Raw genomic sequence first — 9,258 nt, 5'->3', positions numbered from 1 at the left:
AAGTGGAGACCATCGTCTGCTTCTTACACTGCCAGGAAATAAGCCGACTTCCTAAGAATTGACACCCTGCCGTAGTCGATTTGAAGTTAATCTTGCATCCTCCGTAATTGAGTCAGAAAAGGCGGTAAGTTCAAAGTTATCGTCCTTAGGGTACCATAACCCGATGTCTGGATTGCCCCTCAGATATTAAATAATACGCTTGACCACTGCCAGGTGAGTCACTCGGGGACTTGCTTGGTACCTAGCACATAAACAAACTGCAAACATAATGTCAGGTCGAGAAGCAGTAAGATACATAAAAGATCCAATCATAGCACGATAGAGGGTAGGATCGACAATGTCCTCCAATTCATTCGGTAATAAATTATGACCCACGGGGAGAGGAGTTGAAGGGATTTTTCAGCAGATATCTTGAATCGGCTCAAGACATCGTTCACATACTTAGTCTGGTGAATAAAGATTCCTTTTGCAGACTGGTGAACTTGCAACCCTAGAAAGATGTTCATCTCTCCCATTGAGCTCATCTCGAACTTTGTTTGCATGGACTTCTCGAATTCCTTACATAACGTGTCGTTTGTTGACCCAAAGATAATGTCGTCGACATATATCTGAACGAGGAGAAGATCATCACCAATATTCTTATAAAATAAAGTGCAGTCGACAGTCCCTCGCTTGAAGCCGTTATCAGTTAGATGGTCGGCAAGCGTGCCATACCAAGCTCTCGGGGCTTGATGTAGACCATACAGGGCCTTGTTTAAACGGTAAACTCGATCCGGATAATCAGGGTCTTCAAAGCCAGGAGGCTGTAAAATGAACACTTCTTCGTGTAATTTACCATTGAGAAAAGCACTTTTCACATCCATTTGATAGACTTTTATATTCTTGTAAGCCGCATAAGCCAGAAAGATTCGTATAGCTTCCAATATTGCAACCAGATCATATACCTCAGTGTAGTCTATACCCTTTTGCTGATGGAAACCTTGCACCACTAGCCGTGCTTTGTTTCTCACGATCACACCACGATCTTCCTTTTTACATTTAAATACCCACTTAGTCGGAATAGGCTTCTTGACTCGAGCAGGTTTATCAATAAGATCCCACACACCCAGTCTGTTAAACTATTGCAATTTCTCTTGCATTGCCTCTACCCAAGAAGGATCTTCGAGTGCCTTAAGATTGGTCGTCGGCTCAACTTGGGATAGAAAGCAAGTGTATTTGGCAAGATTTACAATTCCAGATGAATGTAAATCCGCATAAGCACACAATACCTTATTTTCACTCGAAGAAGCAACATGGTGACGCGTTTGTACTCCCACATCAAGTTCCCCAATGATGTTTTCCTTTGGATGATAGTTATGAATCCTAAGAGTGGGATTCTCAGGAACAACAACATTGTCAAATAAATTAGTGTAATGTTCTCCCAGCTGATATGAATCATCACTTCCAACTGCATCAGCAACATCAGGAGTATCATCCAAAGAAGTAGAAATATTATCAGAAGAAGCTGGAGAATCATCACATGGATCCTCAGTTAGAGCAACAGTTGGAGCTTCAACATCATTAGAACTTGAAAACCATAGAATTACCAATTGATCTTCAAAATATGCACAAACTAGGTCTTCATCTGGTTGCTCAGTTGATGTAGTAAATGAATTAAACAAACCATATAAATCAAACATCCAGTCGGGACCTTTTCCTTGAGGAGGTGTGGTGTACTTTTGACAATCCACATGGTACCATTCCTCTACACAACCAAAAGTAACATTAAATACCCTTTTCTTTGGAGAGGCGTAACCCAAGAAATATCCCTCAACGGCTTTTTCTTCAAATTTACCCACATCTCTTTTCAACATCGTACAGGGACACCCAAATGGTTCCAAGTACTTTAAGTTAGGCTTTCGTTTGTTCAAAAGATCATAACTCGTCTTTTGGAGTCTCTTAACAGTTAGAACTCGATTAAGTGTATAACAAGCAGTATTCACAGCCTCGTTCCAAAATTGGACAGGAAGCTTGGAATCGGCTAGCATAGTTCTAGCATTTTCAATCAAAGTTCTGTTTTTCCTTTCAGGAACACCGTTCTATTGTGATACATAAGGGGCACTATATTCTCGGTGAATTCCTTTTTGAATGCAAAAGAAATCCAATACAGTGTTGTTAAATTCAGTACCATTATCACTTCTAATTATCCTCACTTTTTTCTTCTATAGTGATTCGATCTTAGTGATTAAATTTTGAATCAAAACGGGTGTTTGATCTTTTGAACTCATAAATAAAACCCATGAATATCTTGAATAGTCATCGGTAACTACAAGACAATACCAATCTCCAGAGATACTAGCACGGTTCATAGGACCAAAAAGATCCATACGAAGTCGTTCAAGAGGAGTATCAATGGAATCCAATAACTTAGCTTGATGTGACTTTTTCTTCTATTTGCCTTTCTTACAAGCAACACAGTGGTAAGATAATTCTTCAAAGAAACACCTTCAACCAAGTCATTTGCCATTAAATAATTTATCTTCCTCACATGAATATGACCCATCCTACGATGCCATAGAATAGAGTCGTTTTCAGTTGATTTAGAAACGAAACACGTTTCCATGGAAGTTGACGCCTTAGAAGGCATATTCAAGACATAAATACCATTCGATTGAGGGGATCGCATGACAACCATGTCCTCGGGAATGATGTATCTCGGTTTCATAATCAGACATTCTTTATCAGTAAATATTGTCATGTACTTCTTCCCACAGATTTGCGACACACTCAATAAATTATGATCAACTTTATCACAGTAATTGACTTTCTCAAACGTGATATGCCCATTTGAAACTTCACCTTCTTGTGTAATCATACCCCTAGAATTCCCAACAAAAGCCACATAACCCCCCTTGAATATTTCTAACATTTGTTAAGAGGTTGAGATTTCAAGTAATATGACGAGAACGTCCGCTGTCCATTATCCAGTTTTCACCAGACACAGTCTTGGATGTACCCTACACACAAATGAAAGTGATTAGTTCAAAAAGACAGCCCAGGCCTTAGTCTTGGGCACCTTTTGAGTTTCATGAATAGAATCAATTTTAACAGAATTCAATTGTTGTTCAGCAACTTGAGAATAGGTAACAGGCCTCTTAGACTTTCGTCTTAGCTTGAACGACATTTGAGTTCACATTCTTGTAAATTGGCTCGGTTGGAACAAACTTTGGTTTTACTTGACCATATGTTTCATTCACATGAATTACCTTTCGTGGATTCACATTTGAAAACATGATGTGAGTATCATCATCACACGAAAAAGTTCGTTTCAGAATCTCCTTTATCACATGAACCTGTTTCAATTGGTCCTTGACAAACGGTTGGAGGTTCTGAGATTTCTTATGTCTACAGTTTCTCACCACATGACCTTGTTGTCCACACAGAAAGTAACTTCTCATGTCCACACGATCGTGTTGAGATTTGGCAAAAACAGAGGCCATAGAAGGTTGATGGCTCACATATCTAGTAAAATTCTTGGCCAACCCATCAGATGACACAAACTTCTTTTTCATATAGAAGTCAAGATTAGAACAGTTGGAAAAACTTTGCAATGTGTCAGTTCCAGTTGATTTCACAAAATGAACCTTTTTAGAAGTTTTTAACAGTTGCTTAGCTTTAATCAATGGGTCTAATGTGTTTGATGTTTTGGCACAAGCATATTGACGCACAAGATCTTGTATCTTGGAAGTTTCATTGTGAAAGACACTTTCGATCAATTATGGTTTGATAATGCTAATCGGAATGTCTTTCGCAGTGAACATCGTGTCTATTCCTTTCAACTTAAATACACGACCAGTTGAAGGCTTGGAAACAGTAGGATTGATAAAATGCATCAAATCCTCATCAGAAACTTTGGGTTTTTTTGATTTCTTAGCCTTCACCGGTTTAACCTTAACTTGTTCTTCCTTTTTCACTTGATTTGTGTGTGAACCATACACAGCCTACTCAAATTCATTAGGTTCACATAAAATGTGATTAGAACTTGGAATGTTCTGGTTTTTGTGTATTATCTCAGGTTCAAACACATCCTCAATGATCACCTTCTCAACATTTTCTAAAAATACTTTATTGCTTTTGACATGATGTTTTTGAGTTGGTGGTCGGGCTTTGACATTTTCAGATTTTACTTGTTTAGATTTGTCAGGAACAATAGGTTCTTTCACAAGCACTTCTTCTTCTCTCCTAGCAAAAGGATTTGCTCTATAATCATTTTGAAAAGGTGGTGGTATTTCAAAAATACCTATACCCTTTTTCGAATCTTTTTGCTTACCAGATACTTCGATTATTTCATTTAGCAAAAAGGAGTAGTTTCTAAACTTGCCCAACTAATTCTTCAACTTAAGAACCTCATTCTCAATCTCGGTTATCTTCGAACGATGTTTCAAAATTTCTTGAAACTTTTGAAAGTTGATTGTCATTTTGACAGAAAACTCAGCTTTGAGATCAGGATTACTTGTCGACAATGCTTCAATCTTCTCCCTAGATCTCATTTGAGATTCCAAAGATTGTCGATAAGTATCTTTTAGTGAAGCAATTTCTCTCACTAAACAATCATTGTGATTTTTCAAAGACTCAAACTTAGGTTTGTTTTTCTCACATTCAACACAAGATACATTAGCAGACACATTAACATCGATAGGAACAGAAGAACTAACCTCATTGATCTTAGCCATGCAAGCAAAAGTGGTCGGAAGCTTGTCACATGAATCATCAGAATCCGATTCAGTATCATTATCAGAAGACATATCACTCCCGCTTGCATCTTGAAAAACTTCATTTGTCTTGAACATAACCAAATTGGCTTGATTATCATTGCACAAAAGTCTTTGGGACCAGTCAATTCCATCCAAGTTAGTCAGCATATCTTGTGACCCAGAAGAAGATGATGTGGTTCCAGAAGTTTTAACAACATCATTCCCATTTCTACTCGATGAACTTCAATCTTGATTTCTAGGACTAGTATACTCCTTCTTCGGTTTATCACATTCCTTTGCAAAATGGTCGAAATCTTGGTAGTTATAACATTTAACGTTTAGTTTATCGAATCCAACCTTCTTGTTTAAAGCAGGAAGATCTTTGTCGGTTCTTTACATAAATCTTTTAACCTTTCAGACAATCATCGCCATGTTCCATTTCAAATCCATAAGCTCTAACTCATTCAGATCAATTTGATCGTAGTCTTCATCAGTTTAATCACTAGTAGCAATCTTACTACTTACCAGATTCTCATATGAGGTCATGAAGGCAAACAAGAAAGCAAAGTTTTGTTCAGCTTCCTTCATGTTTACATTCGATGAAGATGAGAATGGATTTGCAGTGGATGAATTTTCAGATTTACTAGAAGAACCAGAAGCACCAGGTGACCCAGAACTTCCAGCAGTGTAAAAACATGCTGGTGGATCACTATAGACAGTTGTAGCATAATCACTTGCATTTTGTGTAAGAAATGATGTGATTGGAGAGATGGTTGAACTCAAGGGCATACTCCCACCGTAAAAAGCCGGATCTTGACTATTCTTAGAAGATATTTGACATTTAAGATCGTATTCTCGTGCTTCGATCTTTTGCATGAATTCAGATGCTGTCTGATCTTCATTGTTGATGTAATTATTCTCTTTCAGAACCATTAAAAACGTCGAATAAGAACTCGGTAAAGCACCCTTAATAGTGTCAATCTTATCTGATTCAGACGGTTCCATCTTCATCTTGTCCATTTTGGCTATCAGATGATTAAACCTTGTTGTCATATCTTCGATAGTCTCACCCTTAAGTAAGTTAAAGTTTCTAAATTGAAACTTTAACATCACCTTCTTGCTTTCAGCGGTGTTACCCATACTCCTCATACGAATGTGTTGGAATAACGAAGCACAAATCTTGATGCTACCAACTTGATGAAAGATGTTTTCAGGTAACGCCATTGTAAGTGTAGAGTATGCTTTCGTTTCAATTTCCAACGCTTTCTTTTCTTCTTGAGAGTATTGTGAGATGGCCTTGGGTGTAAATCCAATAGTCTTATCTCCAATCATCGGAACGGTATACACTTTATCCAAGCAATATCAACAATCAGGGTGAACCGACCCTATATGTAACACCCCGTAACCGCAGCGGAAACGTACACGGGATGCAACAGACACATCTGATATCAACAGCATTGTTTATAAAGAAAACACCACTACATTAATTTAAACATATTACATTGTTCTGAGTTTCATAACCATCTAAGCGTTATCACATAAGTGTTACCGATAGTACATTATCATATTTAATGCAAAATATAGATCTCTAGACTTCCACAAAATAGCACACAGCATCGAACACATATCACTCATTCCGATTTGAGTGTACCTAGAAAGCATGTAAAGAAAACGGGTCAACTACGAATAGTTGGTGAGTTTCACTAATTTAAATAAACCATGAAAAATCATTATAAAAATCATAAGTAAGTGATGTAATTATACTGAGTTCACAAGTGAAAACTCTATTAACCCCAAAACATATCGATTAACCTCCGGGAACTCTGTTACCCCAGAATACTTCCAATAACCCCTGGGAACTCTGTTACCCCAGAAACAAATTTAATAACCTCTGGGAACTCTGTTACCCCAGAAACACATTTAATAACCTCTGGGAACTCGGGTACCCCAGAACACTGTTTCGGGCCTTACCATATTAGCAACTTAGTTAATTACCATCTTAATACATTACCGTACGATTTCCGTACAATAAATATTATATAGATACATTCGTTTCCATGCGATTAGCATGTACTTAAACACTTTGATAGAAACATGCTTTCCGCCCCGGGAAAATATTTAAAACAGTTCAGTAAAAGGGGCTCGTGAAAACTCACCTTCTTGTGAGCAAGATGTACTACGGTGCACAGCTACTGGTACAGATCTGTAATACGATCCCCAAATCGTTACTACACAATTTCTATCAATATAACTTAAATTCGTGTTAACCGGTACGTCCGGGGACACTGTTAACCCAGTACCGTACACGATCCGGGGACCATGTTAACCCCGATACACTACTCAGGACTTAGATTGTGATATCACTTAGAGTTCTTTAGTCAAAACTACCGATAGTTTGTTTTCTCGTTTTGCGTGCCTAGCACGGTTGTTCGTCTTTATGTTTTCAAAAAATGAGTTTGACCACACACGACCCGAAAATAGTTGTTATTGATATTTTCATTAAAGTGGTGAAATTAGAGCTCGGTTAGACACCCCGTTTGGCCGCGGGGCCCGTTTCCGTCTTTAATACACCGGAAACGGTTAAATCGGGTAAAATTACCCAAATCATCCGAATTATTTTCGGATGATTTATTTTTACTTGATTAACTTAGTTTCATGAAAATAGTCCATTTTTAAGGTTTTTATGCACCAGTCAGCTCGCTTAGGCGAACTTTGCCGGTTTTCTCGTTTTAAGCTTTAAAAGTTTGTTTTTAAGTTCCATTTAGCACAAATAAATATCCGTTTAGTCTCGGACCTTGAAATTTTGTACAAACCATATTTTGACAGTAAGGAATTTTATAAAATTTTTCCAGAATTAATTTTTATATCTAAGATTTATTTAACCATTTTTAAACGTCATTTAAACACCAAATATGTCGAAAATACCAAACGACCTTCGAAAAATCCCAAATTTTTCTGGGATGACCCCTGTCACCCACATAGTTCCCTGTAATTTTTCCAGAACAAAAAACTTATTTTTCATGCCATTTTTACCAAAACCGAGCTAGAAATCCCTAGAACTCGTTTTACCGAAAAGCCTACTTAGACTTCTCCAATGAACCTGAAATTTTGTGTGTGACTTTTATATGTCATAAAAAGCTTATCTTAAATTTTCCAGAATTTTTCATGATGTTTAGCTATTTTTCACCATTTTTGGCCAAAACCGAGCATTAAATTCACCAAATATTCATCCTTTATCCAAAAATTACCAAAAATTCACAGATCTCATATTTTCATGTGTAGATCATTTCTGTGAAATTTCGTGACCCAACTCTAGGTCTATCATAATCTGTCCAAAATAACTAAATCACACGAAAACCGAACTATCTTGTGTTTTCTAGCGTTAGATCGCAAAGATCTTGGTTTCTAGCCTTTGCTAGCCACTAGATACAACACTTACAAGCACAACAACACCACACCAAGCAAGTTATACCCACAATCAAGCCATTTATTTCATGGTTTCGATTAAAACATCAAAACAAAGATTTTGACCGTAAAAATTCGTTTTTGACTCTTTTAACTACTTTCTTGGACCAAGATCCTTTGTATAACTTGTATACATCACTTGATCCTCCAAGAATCGGTTTCATCTCGGGTTTTCACCCATTTTTCATTTGAAACCTCATTTCCTTGTAAATGAACCAAGAAAAGAAGATAAATACGATCACAACTCGGTTTTTACCTTGTGTTCTTGCTTAAAAGTTTGGGTTTTGGATGGATGATGAAGAGGTTGAGAGGATTTTGGGAGAAAGTTTGTGGAAAAAAGAAAAATGAATGTGTTAGTGTGTGTGCAAGGACCGATCGGTCCAAGATATGGTGGGGGTGGGGCCCACATCTCAAGTATTGGCCACACATTTGGATTGCGTAATCCGGATAACGTTGTGGATAATCTGGTTCAGTTCGTTTTTCGGTTAAACGTTTAATTCCGCTCAAAACGAGACTAAAACGGTCGTTTTTTCGGCTTAAAATTAAAATTTATATAAAACTGATTTAAAAACTTTAAAAACTTAAACCATGACGTTTATTGACTTAACACATCGTATTGTCAGTAATTGTGCATCTTTTTCGGCTTGATCGATCGTCTCTTGCTTGGTTTGATGTTAAAGGTTTCGTTTATCGTACCGACGTACTAATAAATCGAAATCCTTTTTCTGTGCTATAATTCACTTATCCCGAAGCTTTAATACTTCGTAAACATCACTAAACATTATATATTTCGTCTATAATGTAATTCCCGATTCGTTCGGGTTTCAATAACCGTTCATCGATTAATCGTAATTCCGATACGACTAGTTGTACATTTGAGTATAATTCGTACTGTGAATCTTATATACTCGTATAAACACATTATAATTCATATATTCAGTATTGAATAACACGTAAATAGTATATTCCGGCTAGGGTATACCTGAATTTGCCGGAATCGTTACATTCTCCCCCCGTTATTAAAATTTCGTCCTCGAAATTTTACGCGTCAACTACTTCC

Source organism: Bidens hawaiensis, unplaced genomic scaffold, assembly GCF_021521415.1.
Source record: "Bidens hawaiensis isolate Kalapana, Puna unplaced genomic scaffold, B.hawaiensis_p1.1 tig00003654_1, whole genome shotgun sequence".
Lineage (NCBI taxonomy): Eukaryota > Viridiplantae > Streptophyta > Magnoliopsida > Asterales > Asteraceae > Bidens > Bidens hawaiensis.
The sequence above is the reverse complement of the archived record's forward strand: the minus strand, read 5'-3'. Positions refer to the sequence as shown.